Source organism: Ictidomys tridecemlineatus, chromosome 7 (genome assembly GCF_052094955.1).
Source record: "Ictidomys tridecemlineatus isolate mIctTri1 chromosome 7, mIctTri1.hap1, whole genome shotgun sequence".
Classification (NCBI taxonomy): Eukaryota; Metazoa; Chordata; class Mammalia; order Rodentia; family Sciuridae; genus Ictidomys; species Ictidomys tridecemlineatus.
The window spans coordinates 22,115,056-22,130,340 of NC_135483.1; the positions used below are offsets into that span (position 1 = coordinate 22,115,056).

The 15,285-nt window shown below is 36.6% G+C and overlaps 1 protein-coding gene across 1 annotated transcript in view; it reads left to right on the plus strand.

Moving 5' to 3' along the window:
* Eif3h (eukaryotic translation initiation factor 3 subunit H) overlaps positions 1-15,285 on the plus strand; it is a 97,057-nt gene that overhangs the window by 12,165 nt on the left and 69,607 nt on the right. The gene's annotated exons all lie outside the window — the stretch shown is intronic.

The following is a 15,285-nucleotide window of genomic DNA, read 5'->3' on the forward strand; positions in this document are numbered from 1 at the left end:
AAATAATTTCATACAAAGTTGAATTGCTGTGTTGTTTAGAATTGGCACATTATATGCTTCTTCTGAACAGTTCTCTTGGCTTGTTGAAAACTGACTGCTACTAAGAGTTATCTCTTTTGCATTGGTGGTATGTACAGTTACAGATTATATGATAATTTGGAGATATATGTTCATTAACATCTGCAGTGGAATTGAAGAGCAACCACAGCAATAAGAGATTTGAATTCAGAGTTAACAGGTGTTGAAGAAGATGTTTGTTCACATGAACAAACAACAGATTTTTATTGCTGGTTTTTAAATTTTGTAACTTTTTAGTGTTAAGGATCTCTGGACATTTGAGGAATGCCAGGGAACTTTGTTTCTGTCCTCAGAAAAATGCCTTTAAATACATAGACACAAAATAATGCTGATGATTTTAAGAAATTCATAGATATCTTTAAGCTCACCCATGACCTTTAAGTGTGAATTTCTTTTTAGGGCTTTGACTCTTTGAGAAATAAACTTTTTGATGTAGAGTTAATGGGTATTTTGAACTTATTTTAAAGCATTTGTTTTGGTGGGAGAAGGTAAATACTTGAATATCCAATTTCTTTGATAAACCAGTTTTACATCAGCAGCAGGTTTTTCTAGAAGCTGATTATTAGTTTCATTAAGCATTAAAATACTGATTTTAGGTATTCTAATATAATTTAATATATTCTTGATTACCTAGTCTTATAAACTTGAGTGTGTATACATATGTATATGTGTGTATGTATGTATTATACATAATGTAGGGATATAGTAGTGATTCTTAACTTATATTCTTGGACCTTATAGCATTTTTGGGATCTTTGAACTCTGAGAGTAAAATTGGGAGTGAGTGTATATTTGAATTATTTCAGACTTTTTAAAGTCTTCATTTTTAAGTTAAAGTAATACATACAAATGTACAGTTTGATGAACGTAGGTGATTGTAAATAGCTGTGTAACTGCCACTACAGTATCCTCCTTCATTCAGTATCTTTCTTCTCATCTTAGCCCCAGGCTGCTGCAGTCTGGCTGGGCACAATTCAGGAGCCACTTGTCAAAAGAAACGAACTTTATTTTCAGAACCAAACAAAACAGCTCCTCAGGAAAAACCCTCAGAGCCCAACTGCCACCTCCGGCTTCCCACAAGCCTCTCCTTCAACCATTAGCCTCACTACCTCCCACAATCCTCCTGCTCTTGAGGCCAATTGGCTGGGTCGCGTGGGCGGAGCCAAAAAAAGTCCCTCAGTGAGCAGCTCCGTGGTCTGAAAGGGCAAGGAAACAGCCCAATGAGCATCACCAAGGAGGAGCCAATCATTAGCTGGCAGTCTGAAAGGGTGGGGAAACAGCTCAATGAACATCTCCAACGAGCATCACCACAGAGGAGCCAATCAGCTAGATGTTGGTGGGGCCGCTGTGAGTCAATCATCAGCCGGCAGCTGGAAGTTTGCTGGGGCCCCTTCGGCTGTGGCTTTCAACATCTCCCCCTCTCTGTTTAAACAACAAGCATGTGGCTTAGGGACCGTGCCTGCCTTAGGTTGTCCAATAGTACATATGGTACTTACCCGTTATCGCATGAGCTGACCTCAAGGCGTCAGCCTCCTGTCTTAGGTTGGTACCATTGCAGTTGAATCTTACCCGTCACTGACTACAGCCACACCTGTGGAGAGGTTTTTGTACCAGCGGGAGGGTGAGGTTCTTTGCCTCACCTCTGTTGGCCCCCAAATTTTAGCTGAACGATCATGACAAGCAGAAGGGAGGAAGATACACCAAGCCAGGCTCCTTTTGGAAAAATTGTACCACCGATGACATCATCAGCAAAAATACCCCAACAGTACCACAAGTCACTGCACCAACAGATAGTTCACAATGCATACAGGTGATACATAGTCCAGGCAAGTTCTGCAAGCAGTTCAGTGATTGGTTTTATCTTTGTCTTCACCAGCACTGGGATGAAGATAGAAATTCTGGCAATAATGGCTAAAGAAAAAATCATGTAACATTCCAGAAGGCACTAAAAGAAAACAGTTTTCTTAACAATTTACATTATCTTGAAGAGAATTATTAAATATAATGAAAAGGAAAGGTGAAAGTAAACAGATCTGTTAACCTCCTTTTTTGTTCACATATTAAAACAATCCTCAACAGCTGTTTACCCAATTTAAATTAAACCATTTAAATCACATGAATAAAAAAGATATTTGGATCCATTTTTTTTTTTTTAAAGAGAGAGGAGAGAGAATTTTTATTATTATTTATTTATTTTTTTTTTAGTTTTTGGTGGACACAACATCTTTGTTTATATGTGGTGCTGAGGATCGAACCCGGGCTGCATGCATGCTAGGTGAGCGCACTACCGCTTGAGCCACATCCCCAGCCCTGGATCCATTTTCTCATGAGCACTCATATATGATATATGGACATACGTACATTCAAACATATAACACAAAACACAAGTGTACACATATAATACATACAACACATAATAGTAAAGGCCTTATAACTTTTTACAGGTGAAATCTCCATTGCAATGTTTAAAAACTCTATAGTCAAAAAATAGAACTGATCAGCAAAACATTAACCTAGGTCTGTATGAGCTCAAAAAACAAAATAGAACTTCATGATGTGGGAAAGGGCAATAATAAAATAGATATTGAAAAAAGCATCCTGGTTCAGCCAGATGTAAGGATAGCCAAACTGGAGTTTTGGATATCAGTTATGGATTTGAGCCAAAATCATCTTCTTTTTGGTCTGTAGAAATCGCTTTAGTTAATCTTTCTGGAATCCAAATCGGCTGCTGTTCTCCCTGTGGAAACACATAAACAGACCCCCCACTCCAGACAATCACTGGGTCAGGGACCTTAGTTAATCTCTCTGGAATCCAAATCAGCTGCTGTTCTCCCTGTGGAAACACACAAACAGACCCCCAACTCCAGACAATTACATTATGTACATTTTTTGGACACATATGCCTTGCTGCAGCACTAAGCCCTGATGAATCCAAATTTAAAAAGTTCAGAGTAAAAAGGGTTATTTTAAGTTTATCTTTGGGGAATATATATCCCTTCCCAATTCCTTCTTTTTGCTTTAATAAGTACATTTTAATAGTTTGATGAGCTCTTTCAACTATGCCTTGTCCCTGTGGATTGTATGGGATTCCTGTTATATGAGTAATGCCAAATGTTGAGCAAAATTGTTTAAAAGAGGTAGAAGTATAACCAGGGGCATTATCTGTTTTTAACTGTTTTGGAACACCCACAGTGGCAAAATTTTGTAAGCAATGAGCTATAACATCTTTAGATTTTTCTCCAGCATGAAGGGAGCCCATCAAAAATCCAGAAGAAGTATCAACTGTAACATGCAAATATTTTAATTTTCCAAATTCTGGCAAGTGTGTGACGTCCATCTGCCAAATATGGTTAGGTATCAATCCTTTAGGATTGACTCCAAAATTAACTTGTGGTAAAAAGGTCACACAATTTTGACATTGTTTTATTATTTGTCTAGCTTGTTCCTTAGTTATTTTAAAATGCTTTTGTAAAGTATTAGCATTGACATGGAACCTTTTATGAAAATTTATAGCTTCTTCTAGTGTAGAGAAAATATGTATGTCATGTGTAGTTTTATCTGCTAAATCATTGCCCAAACTAAGGGCTCCAGGCAATCCTGTATGTACCCTGATATGTCCTATAAAGAATGGATCTTTTCTGTCCCAGATTAGACTTTGTATAGTGAAAAGCAAAGAGAAAACAGTGGAGGAAGGGGAAATCCTACCAGCATCTTCAAGGGATACTATAGCATTAACTATATACTGACTATCGGAAAGTAAATTAAATACAGAATCTTTAAACATCACAAAAGCCTGTAATATTGCATTAAGCTCTTCCTTTTGAGCTGATTGTTTGGGTACTAAAAATGTAAAAGTTTGATCAGGTGTAACTATTGCTGCTGTACCATTATTTGACCCATCAGTGAATATATTTGGAGCATTCATGATAGGTGTTTTTCTTGCCATTTTTGGAAAAATTACAGGTTGCAATGACCAAAAAGACAATAAAGGATTAGATGGTAAGTGGTTATCAAATGAAACATTAGATTTGCACATGATTATTGCCCAAGTATTTAACTCATTAGCTAACTCATCAATTTGATTCATAGTATATGGAGTAATAATTTTATTGGGAGAAATTCCAAACACTCCTTTGCTGTGTTTTGTTTTATTCCTTTGAGTATTAATTGCCCTACAGCCTTAGGATACCTAGTAAGAATAGTGTTAGGAGAATAAGATAAATGTATCCACAATAATGGACCTTCTTGCCAAAATACTCCTGTAGGAATATTTTTTGTTTGTAGTACAATAAATAATAAAGGCAAACTTATATCAATTCTATCCAAATGCATATTTTCCATATATGTTTCAATGATTTTTAATGCCTTCCTTGCTTCAGATGTTAACATGCGGGGTGAATTTGGATCTGATGGACCTTTTAGGATATCAAATAAAGGTCCCAATTCTCCTGTTGGTATGCCTAGATAAGGCCTTATCCAATGTATGTCTCCTAATAACTTTTGAAAGTCGTTAAGTTTTTTGAGTTGATCTACTCGTATTTGAATTTTTGGTGGACGGACCATGATTGAGGATAATAGAACTCCTAAATTATTAATTGGAAAATTTAATTGTACTTTATCTATTGCTATCTCTAGATTATAATTTTTTAATAAGTTTGTAAGTGTGGCATAATATTCTAGCAATGTGTTTTTAGCTTTGTGTGCTAATAATACATCATCCATATAGTGAAATATTTGTAGTTCAGGATTTTGATTTCTAAGTGGCTGGATTACTTTGTTAACATATATTTGACACATAGTTGGGCTGTTAGCCATCCCTTGAGGGAGTACTTTCCATTCATATCTCTGATCGGGACCTTCATGATTCAGTGCAGGGATAGTAAATGCAAAACGTGGACTATCCTCAGGATGAATTGGAATTTAAAAAAAACAATCTTTAATATCTATAACTAAAACATACCAAGTTTTTGGCAAAGCAGACAATTGAGGAATCCCCGATTGAGCAGATCCCATAATAACCATTTCATTATTAATGGCTCTTAAATCTTGCAATAATCTCCATTTACCAGATTTCTTTTTGATGACAAAAATGGGAGTATTATGAGGAGATACAGAAGGTTGTATATGTCCTTCCGCTAATTGTTGTTTGACCAGGTCATGGGCTGCTTTTATGTTTCCTTTAGTCAGGGGCCACTGAGGAACCCATACTGGTCTTTCTGATTTCCAAGTAATTTTTATTGTCTCAGTGGCCCTTTCTGAAAATCCAACCCATGTCTGTCTGTTCCTTGATCTATTTGTATTGGTGCTGTTATACCTTGTTCTTGTTTTTCTAATCTTTTTCCTTTCCTAAAACCTTTTCTAGTTATAATAGTGGGTGCATTTTGATTGATGTTATTTGTTAATGTCAAACCTAATTGATCTAGGACATCTCGTCCCCATAAATTTACGGGAAGATGATCCAATACATATGGCTGTATAGTTCCCTCACATCCTTCAGGATCCTTCCAATCTAATACCATTGCACTTCTATGGGGATTAGTCGCCACTCCTAGGCCTCAAAGCATTTGAGTGGCTTGTTGTAATGGCCAACATTTTGGCCATTCTTAACGAGAGATGATGCTAAGGTCTGCACCTGTATCCAGTAGCCCATTAAATTCATGTCCTTGAATATTTAGTTTTAGCATGGGGCGAGAATCTAAATTTAAAGAAAGCATAGCCCAATCTACAACTGTGGAGCCTAATCCCTTGGAATCTCTTTCTACAGTATGACTGGAAAATTTATCATGTAGGCTGGGTATTATTAGTAACTGTGCTATTCTATCTCCTGGTGAAATTACTGATATACCCTTTGGAGAACTGGCTATAATTTTTATTTCACCTTCATAATCGGGATCAATTACCCCAGGACTTATCATAAGTCCTTTTAGAGTAGAAGGGCTGCGTCCCAATAATAAGCCTACTGTTCCTTTGGGAAGAGGTCCCTGTGGGAATGATTTGAACTCCGTCTCTGGAGTTAGTACTGCTCTGGCGGAGGTGCAGATGTCCAACCCTGTGCTCCCTCTGGTTTGTCTGATGAGGTATCTGATGGACAATGTGTCCTGGGCACTACCCTGATGGGGTTGCTGGGTTCCTCCAGTGCTCCGTATATTTGTGGTTTTGGGCCCTGGAGCATTGGGCCCCCTTGTCCATTTTTTGGCAACGGAGCCTGATGCCTTTCTCCGCAATATCGTGGATAAACACCTGGTCCTTGTTCATTTTTTGATAATGGAGTACCCTCTATGGTGGTCTGAGAACGGCATTCATTAGCCCAATGTCTTCCTCTATGGCATCGTGGGCAAATACCCGGTATTCTACTCCTTTGATACCTAGTTTTGTTAAACCCTCCTCCTATGGGGCAATTCCTTTTAAAATGTCCTGTTTGTTCACAATTGTAGCATGTTCTTGCCCTGGCATCTAAAGCATGTTTTACTGCAGCTGCCACAATTTGTCCTTGTTCATTAATGTCTCTGGCATCTAAAGCCTGTTTTCCTGCAGCTGCCACGACTTGCTCTTGTTCATTAATGTCTCTACATAATTTAATATATGTGTTTAAATCTTCATGTTTCCATGGTCTAATGATATCTCTGCACCGATTCGCTTGCTCATAAGCCAGTTGTTTTAGTAATGGCATTGCTTGTTCTGTATTCCCCAAAACTCTGGTAGTTGTTTGAATAATCCTATCTACAAATTCAGCATAAGGTTCATTAGCTCCTTGTATTACCTTAGATAATTGACCTTGTAAACCTCCATGTCCTTGTAAAGTGTTCCATGCCTTAATTGCATCTACAGCAATTTGTGTGTATACACCAGGATCATATGCAATTTGTTGCTGCTGATCCTCATAAGGTCCCTTTCCTAACAACATATCTAGATTTCTCTGAGGATAACCAGCTGCTGCATTTCGCCTAGCTGTCTCCTTGTAAAATTCTTCATTGGCAACCTTCCATAACAGGTATTGACCTCCATTTAGCACAGCTTTCCCATATTAGCCCAATCTGCTGGCGTCATGTTCAAGTTGTTAATGGATTCGACCATGCTTACTGTGAAGGGTGCGTGAGGACCATAGGTTGTTACAGCCTCTTTTAGCTACTTCACTGTTTTGAAATTTAAACCATGGTGAATTTGCTGCCCTTCCTCAAATACAGGGCATGTTAATACTTGAGATCCTGTCTCAGGATCCCAACTATCAACTGTGGGGGTTGGGGGCCTCCCAGCATATGGAGGTGGCCTTGTTAGTTGCAATTTACGTTCTCTGGTGATAGAAAGGTGTTAGTAGCAGTCTCCTGTAGAGGTGGTGCTGTTGGTTGGACACTTACGCCCTCTGGTGATAGAAAGTTGTTAGTAGTAGTCTCCTTTTGTAACTTTTCCCCTGATGGCTTTTTCTGCTCTAAACTTCCTTCCTCTGTCTGAGTAGCTCAAAAGACCTTCTCTTTTACTTGAATCTTTTCCTCTTTCTGACTAACTTGAGAGACCTTCTCTTTTACTTGAATCAATATGTCTTCTCCTTCCTCTCCCATTGTCTGAACTGAAGGCTTTGGACTAAGCAAACAAGATACCAATGTCCACAATGGCAATGTGCCAACTGGCAGAATCCCTGGGCTTTTCTTTTCTATTCTTTTTAAATCTTCACCATGATGGTTCCATTGTGTTTTATTTAACAACTCCTCCTTAAAAAGCCATGGGCTACATTTTTGTATTGTATCAACGTATGCCCTGACTGTTCTTGATTTTACTGAGATGCCTCCTTCCTCTAACAATTTACTTAACACTCTTTCAGTTTGTTTTCTACTAATTTCTGATCCCATATTTCTACTATAATACTACCCAACAAGATAACGCCTAACAAAACTGAAACAGTGAAACAAAATTGGAACAACACAAAATCATTATAATAGCCTCCTGAAATGTTCCTCTGTCCTTTCTCCCTATCTGTTCCTCAGATGTGAGAGGTTTTTCTTCCGTCTCACTCATCTCCAGGGATAGGCAACTTAAAACAAAAGTGAAGCAAAACAAAAGAATAATCTTAAAATGGCTACCCATCCTCTCGCCCTGCCCTCGGGCGAGCAGTTTACCTTATCACTTACCCTCAGTGTTCCCCATCCGGGCCACCAAATGCCTCAGTCTGGCTGGGTACAATTCAGGAGCCACTTGTCAAAAGAAAGGAACTTTATTTTTAGAACCACACACCCAAACAAAACAGCTCCTCAGGAAAAACCCTCAGAGCCCAACTGCCACCTCCGGCTTCTCACAAGCCTCTCCCTCAACCACTAGCCTCACCACCTCCCACAATCCTCCTGCTCTTGAGGCCGATTGGCTGAGTTGCATGGGCGGAGCCAAAATAGTCCCCCAATGAGCAGCTCCGTGGTCTAAAAGGGCAGGGAAACAGCCCAATGAGCATCTCCAATGAGCATCACCACAGAGGAGCCAATCAGCTAGATGTTGCTGGGGCCGCTGTGAGCCAATCATCAGCCGGCAGCTGGAAGTTTGCTGGGGCCCCTTCGGCTGTGGCTCTCAACACCAGGCAACCACTTATATCCACTTTCTGTCACTGTTGTTTTGCCTTTTCTTTTTTTAAAATAGTTTTTAGTTGTACATGGACACAATATCTTTATTTTTCTTATTTATTTTTATGTGGTGCTGAGTATTTGAACCCAGTGCCTCACATGTGAGAGGCAAGCTCTCTGCCACTGAGCCACAACCCCAGCCCTGTTTTGCCTTTTCTAGAATTCCTTATAATGAGATCATATAGTATATAACATTTTGTTTGACCCCTTTTTTTGCTAAGTAGTGTTCTCTAGAATGGATAAGCCCAAATTTGTTTATAGTTCTGCATTTGGTGAACTTTTGGGTTGCTTCTGGTTTTAGGCTACTGTGAGTAATGCTGTTAGGAACATTTGTAAACATGGCTTTATGTGGGTATATATTTTTATTTCTCTTGGGCAGATTCTTAGGAGGAGGTGTTTGTCTCATGTGATAAGTTTATATTTAACTATAAGATACTGTACAATTGCTGTTTTCTACCTTCTTACCAACAGTTTTTATAGAGTTCAAGCTTTTGAGAAAGGTGTTAGTTCTGGAACCTTTTTGAAAAGATTTTAGTTTCCCCTTACTCAAGACGAATTCAAGACTAATTGGGCCCAGGCGCAGAGATTGGGGTACAACTCATTCCTTGGCTCTTGTGGATTGTATGTGGACTTGCCTTTGGGCATTGCTGCATTTAACTTGCAGGGTTTACATGTTCTGATTGTATTTCCTTTTCTAGCTTGACTATGTATTTAAACTTTTAAAACACAGTTTATCCAACATTTCTACATGTATGTAGGGGTAGAGTAGGTTTGAGGTACTTCACACTGGCATATTACTAGGCCTGAAATTCTCAGATTCATTTTAAAATAGTTTCCTTTTTACTTCTGAACCTTACCAGAGTTATTATCTTTTAGAAGAATGTTAGATGTTATCTTCATAGGTGTGTTTAGCAGGGAAAGATTAACCTTGACACCAGTCTTAGAAATATTGCTAATTAAAAGCCATACTAAATTTTTCTTGAAAGGATTTCATGAATATATTGTTTCATAACTCACTAATAAAATTATATGAAATTGATAATTATGAATTTATAATGTTATCTTAAGATATGACTACTTCTGCCAACAGATTAGGTTTATTATTATCTACTGGTGCTTTTAGAAAAACATGAAAGAGTGCCATCCTTGTCCCAGTCCTTATCCATCTCTAGGTCTTTTTGTTTCCAGAAAATAACAACTTGTGTACTTTATGGAAAGTAAATATTAAATTCTATTTAAACAATTTAAAGTTCATAGTTGTTAAGTAATCTCTGCATCCAGCTCTTCACAGTGCTGACTGCTTGTTCTCTTTTGGGGTTTCATGACTAAGATGTCTTTTCCTGGATCCCTAATTAAGGCTACTTCTCTGTCCCTCCTCATTACATTCTCTCCTTTCTTTTCTTCCTAGTACTTTTCACAACTGTAATCACATCAGTTTTCTTTATTGTCATTTTAGAAGTTCTTTTTTTTTTTTCAAATTTGAATAATGTAGTTTATTTAACCCTCTATAACCAAAATAGTATCATGTCAACATGTAACCAAATAAAAGTATTAAGGTGATACTTTGCAATTTTTAAAAAATTTAATATATTTTTCGGGGCTGGGGATGTGGCTCAAGCAGTAACGCGCTCGCCTGGCATGCATGCGGCCTGGGTTCGATCCTCAGCATCACATACAAACAAAGATGTTGTGTCCGCCAAGAACTAAAAAATAAATATTAAAAAATTCTCTCTCTCATCCTTTAAAAAAAATTTAATCTATTTTTTATTCTAATTAGTTATACATGACAGTAGAATGCATTTTGACCCATCATTTGTAAAGGGAGTATAACTTCTCATTCGTCTGGTTGTATATGATGTGGAGTTACACAGGTCATATAATCATATATGCAAATAGTATAATAATGTCTGATTCATTCTACTATCATTCCTATCCCAGTGCCGCCTCCTCTTACTCCCCTTTCCTCTGTCTAGTCCAAGAATAGAAGTTCTTAAAGTGTGGGCATTTTGGATATTATCTTAAAGAATTTCCAATGTTCAGAATATTTTAATAATAATATATAAGCATTTTTTTGCCAATTTTACTTTCATTCTTTTTCCAGTGTTTAATGGAGGTTTGTGACATCAAAAAGATGAAATGCAAAAACAGATGATACCTGTTTTCTATTAAGCCATACATTAAAAAGATATACAAAACGGTAAAACATTGGGATTCTTATGATTAATTTTTTAAATTTAATTTTTATGAAACTTTGAACTCAGTTTTGAATCCTGATTATTTTTGTTTTGAAAAATAGTTATTTTCATTAAAATGTAGTGTATTAATATGTAATATGTTTACTTTTATTTTTAAGAACTATTTTGAACATTTTTCAGTTTGAGTTTCTTTTGGGGGGGGGCGGTATTGCACTGAACCTAGGGGTACTTAACTATTGAGCCATCTCCCGTCCCCTTTTTATTTTATAATTTGAGACAAGGTCTCACTAAGTAAGTAGCTTAGGTCCTCAATAAGTTGCTGAGGCTGGCTTTGAACTTGTGATGCACCTGCCTCAGCCTCCTGAGTTGCTAGGGCTACAATTCCGTTTGAATTTAATTATTGATATAAAAGTTCCTTGGGATCCACAATGATTTTTAATTTTTAGGGACTGTGGTATAATATTTGTTGGTACCTGTCACAGAGCTAAAGTCTTTAGAATTTCTTGAGTGATAAGGAGTGTCTTTTGAGCCCCCTCAGTCTATTTTACTGGGGTGACTTAGAATACACCTGGCACCAGAAAGACCAAGTGATTAGAGGATTAGAATTTTTGAGTCTCACTGACCTCTGGGAGGGTAGGTAGGCTAGAGATTAAATCCATTAAGGTCTGTAAAAATTCTTGAATCATGTTTGATGAGCCTTTGGTTTCCGAATACTTGGAGGAGCCAGATCCAGAGACTGGATTCATATACCTTGTCCTATGCATTTCTTCATCTTACTGTTCATGTTCATCTATATCCTTTATAAAGCCCTTTATAATAAACCAAGAAATGTTAAGCAGCTTGTTTACCTGAGTTTGGTGAGCTGTTGGAGCAAATTGTAAAATCCAGCCAGATGGTTGTGGGAACCCCTGATTTATAGTGGTTGGAAGGAAGTTGAACAGAAGCCTTGTGATTCTGTGCCAAAGTTTCGAACTCTTTCTGTAGTTAATGTTTATTAGTGACATCATATTTGATAGAAGTTTTTATAGTTATCAAACAGCAAAATCTGCATTTTGGTGACAGTTCAATTGTTTATTATGATTGTGAAAGGTTTTGATTTCTATAGGGAGGTCTTAGAGATTTTGCTAAATCTTCCATTTAGGAAGGATAAAAGATTTTACTTACCCTTCTTAATTCTTCAAATTTTAGTTTTATTTGAGTTCTTGTGTAATTAATTTATTTGAATATTTTAGATTGACACTTATATTTTATCCTGGATTATTGAGAACATTTCTTAGAATTTAAGTCTTTGGCCTGGGAATATAGCTCAGTTGGTAGAGTACTTGCCTCTCCATGCATGAGGCCCTGGGTTTTATCCCCAGCACCACACACACACACACACACACACACACACAAAAAAAAAAAAAAAAAAAAAAAAAGAAAGAAATCCTTTGTTGCTTTTAGACTTTGAAACAGTTTTCTTTCTTTCATATTTTAAACAGTGGTATTGTGTTCATTAGAGATTACTAATGGTCTTCTTTGCTTTTTCAAATAGTCTATACTGAATAATAAACAATAGTACAAAAAAGTTCCCTTTAGGGCAGTTTCAGCCAACAAGACATCTGTTTACTATCTTGCAGGTTGAGATTCTTGGCCCAATTTGAGATTATGCAAACCTCACAAATCTTTGAGATAGTTCTAGAGACAACTGACTATTCAGAAATCCATACTTACTATGCAGGGCAAATCAAGTAGTTTTAAGTATTCAGATCCAGAATGTGACAAAGTTTCAGAAAATGTAGGATTTAGTACTTAAGGTTTCTACTGGCCAGTTTACTTCTGTCTCTTGAAGCATAATTTATTGAAGAATCCTCATTTGCCCATTGATTTATAGGGTAAAGAAACCTCATCAATGCTAGTTCATGAGTCTTAACTGTTGGATCAGGCCATAAAACCTTACTGTGGTATAAGAAGACTTGGTATGCTTCTAATATGGATTGCTGGTTATTACCTTCCTTCTCATTTCTGTACTGTAGAGAATGTTCCAGTTAGGGCTGAATTTCCTTATTATGGTTGATATTTATTGCTTTTAAAAATGTTCACTCTTGTTCTGTATTTCTCAATGTTCTCACTTTTATCAATGAAGACTTAAAACAGAGGAATGAAAACTTGTAGTTTAATCAGTAGTGTGCCTTGAGATCCCCTGAGGTGTTACAATAAAACAAAATAAAAACCAAGGAAGGCTGCGCCATACTAGTTCACTAAAGTTAGAATGATGTAGGAAGTTAGAATTACTTGGAGAATCTAAAAACAAAACAGAAATAAATAAAATCCCCAAAACACAATATAAGAACCCAACTCAGATTTAATTATAAAGGTCCCCAGATGTCTCTAATATGTATACAGAATGAGGCTCTCTTTTTATTTATCTAAAAAAGCTTTTCAGGTTATTTTGTTAAGCGGAGAACCAAGTGATGACGAGCTCCTGAGTGTGTAGGATCATTTGTGATACTATAAACAAAATATATCATGGGAGTATGTTTTTGTTTTGGAGAACTATTCCTCTTTCCCTGTATCCACTTTTAAAAGTAAGAGCAGGGAGCATGACATCAATAAATAAGATGAATTTTAAAAATGCATCAACACTGTTTATGAACAGAGGCATATGGTTCGTTGGAGGGAGAGGAAATGAGATGGGTGAGCCTGAGAACAGGATTTTTGTGGGAGAACATTGCTATCTTGTGGCTTGTGAGGATAGCATTTGTTGCTAAAGATTAAAAACTGCATTTTATTTTGGAAATACTGGCAGTCTGTTTTTGATGCTATTTTACTTTCAGTGACCAGAGCACAGCAGTATGACCATGAGCACCATTCCCTCTTGGCCACTAGTCCTACACTGAGCTTTTCCTATTCCATGCATGAATCCCTTCTGCAGCCCTGGTTACAAGGACTTTACAGAGCTGTTGACACTGCATCTTATGTGTTTCAACTTTGTTATAAACATGTTTGAAGCAGTTGAAGTTAATAGCAATTGTGAAGGTAACTAAAAATTCCTGGGGTCAGAAGTTAAATCTCACTTCTTGGATTTAATAATTGTGTGTCAAATTATCTCTTTTCCTTATACAAAATGGGAAAATAACTGACTTCATAGGATGGTTGTGAGGATTAAATGAGACATTCATTGCATGTAAGACACTTAGTGGAGTGCTTGACATATCATAAATGATCAATAAATTTTTATCATTTATTCCTTGAGTAAAATATATTTTGAATTTTTTTCCTGCGTCAGTACCTATTTTAGGTTTGAAGATACGATGTTAAGTAAAACATCCTTCATTTTTATGAAAACATTTTTAAAAGTGGAGACAATGAGCAGAACATGGATTCTGTTTCACTTATAGATACCACTAATGTATGTTATTTAAAAATATATACATTTTCCAGACATGGTGGTGCTTATCTGTAATCCCAGTGACTTAGAAGGCTGAGACAGGAGCATCACAAGTTTGAGGCCAGGCTTAACAAAGCAACTTAGTGAGATCCTATCTCAAAATAAAAGGTAAAAAGGCTGGAAGATGTGATTTTGAGGTTAAATCTCAGCACTAAAAACAGTCAAAAACACATTTAAATACACATATGGCAAATTCCTGGCTATCTCTGTAGACTAACAAAAATATACATATATATGTTAATTAATTACTTCTAAGTAGGAATTTCTTTTGTACTTCACATCTAAATGACACTAGTCCCAACATTTTTACTACCTTATTTTTTGAAATAAAGATTCCAGAGCTTAATATGTATATAGGAAAGTAGGAAGACTACAAAATGTCAACATGAATGAGCAAGCTTAGTTTTGATAAACATGTTTTTTTTCCCTGATTGTTTTATTTCATCAGATTATAAAATGGCAAGATCATGAATATTAGAGTTGCGTCAGTTCTTTTTGGTAATTGCCTCTTTCCTGAAGACTTTATTTTGGACAGTCTTGAATGCTGAGAAAATTTATTCTTAAATTTGAAATATTTTTTTGAAACTAACACAGTGGTCTTTAGGTTTGTTTTTCAAAGGGAGAATAAACCTAGTATCTTGATAACCCACCACTGTTTGGAAGGTGGTTTGTGAGTGTCTTTTGCTTAGAGAGATTTGAACGTCGTCCTCATCACAGGGCTTTAAGCTTTCTCTCTTACCATTATCCCTTTCTGGGTTCTCTTACTCACATTGTTATATTTAGATAATCAAACCTGTGCTTTTTTCCCATCTCAGCTGGGTACTGTTATTGGTAATTTTTTTCTTTGGTCATTGTAAAGAACTGATAACAGTTTACTGATGTTGGAAAGAGTGAAATAATGATGTCTTTTTATGAATTGCAATAACTTGTTTTAATATATATTAATTTTCAACTTTATATTCTTTATAAAAGAAAATAA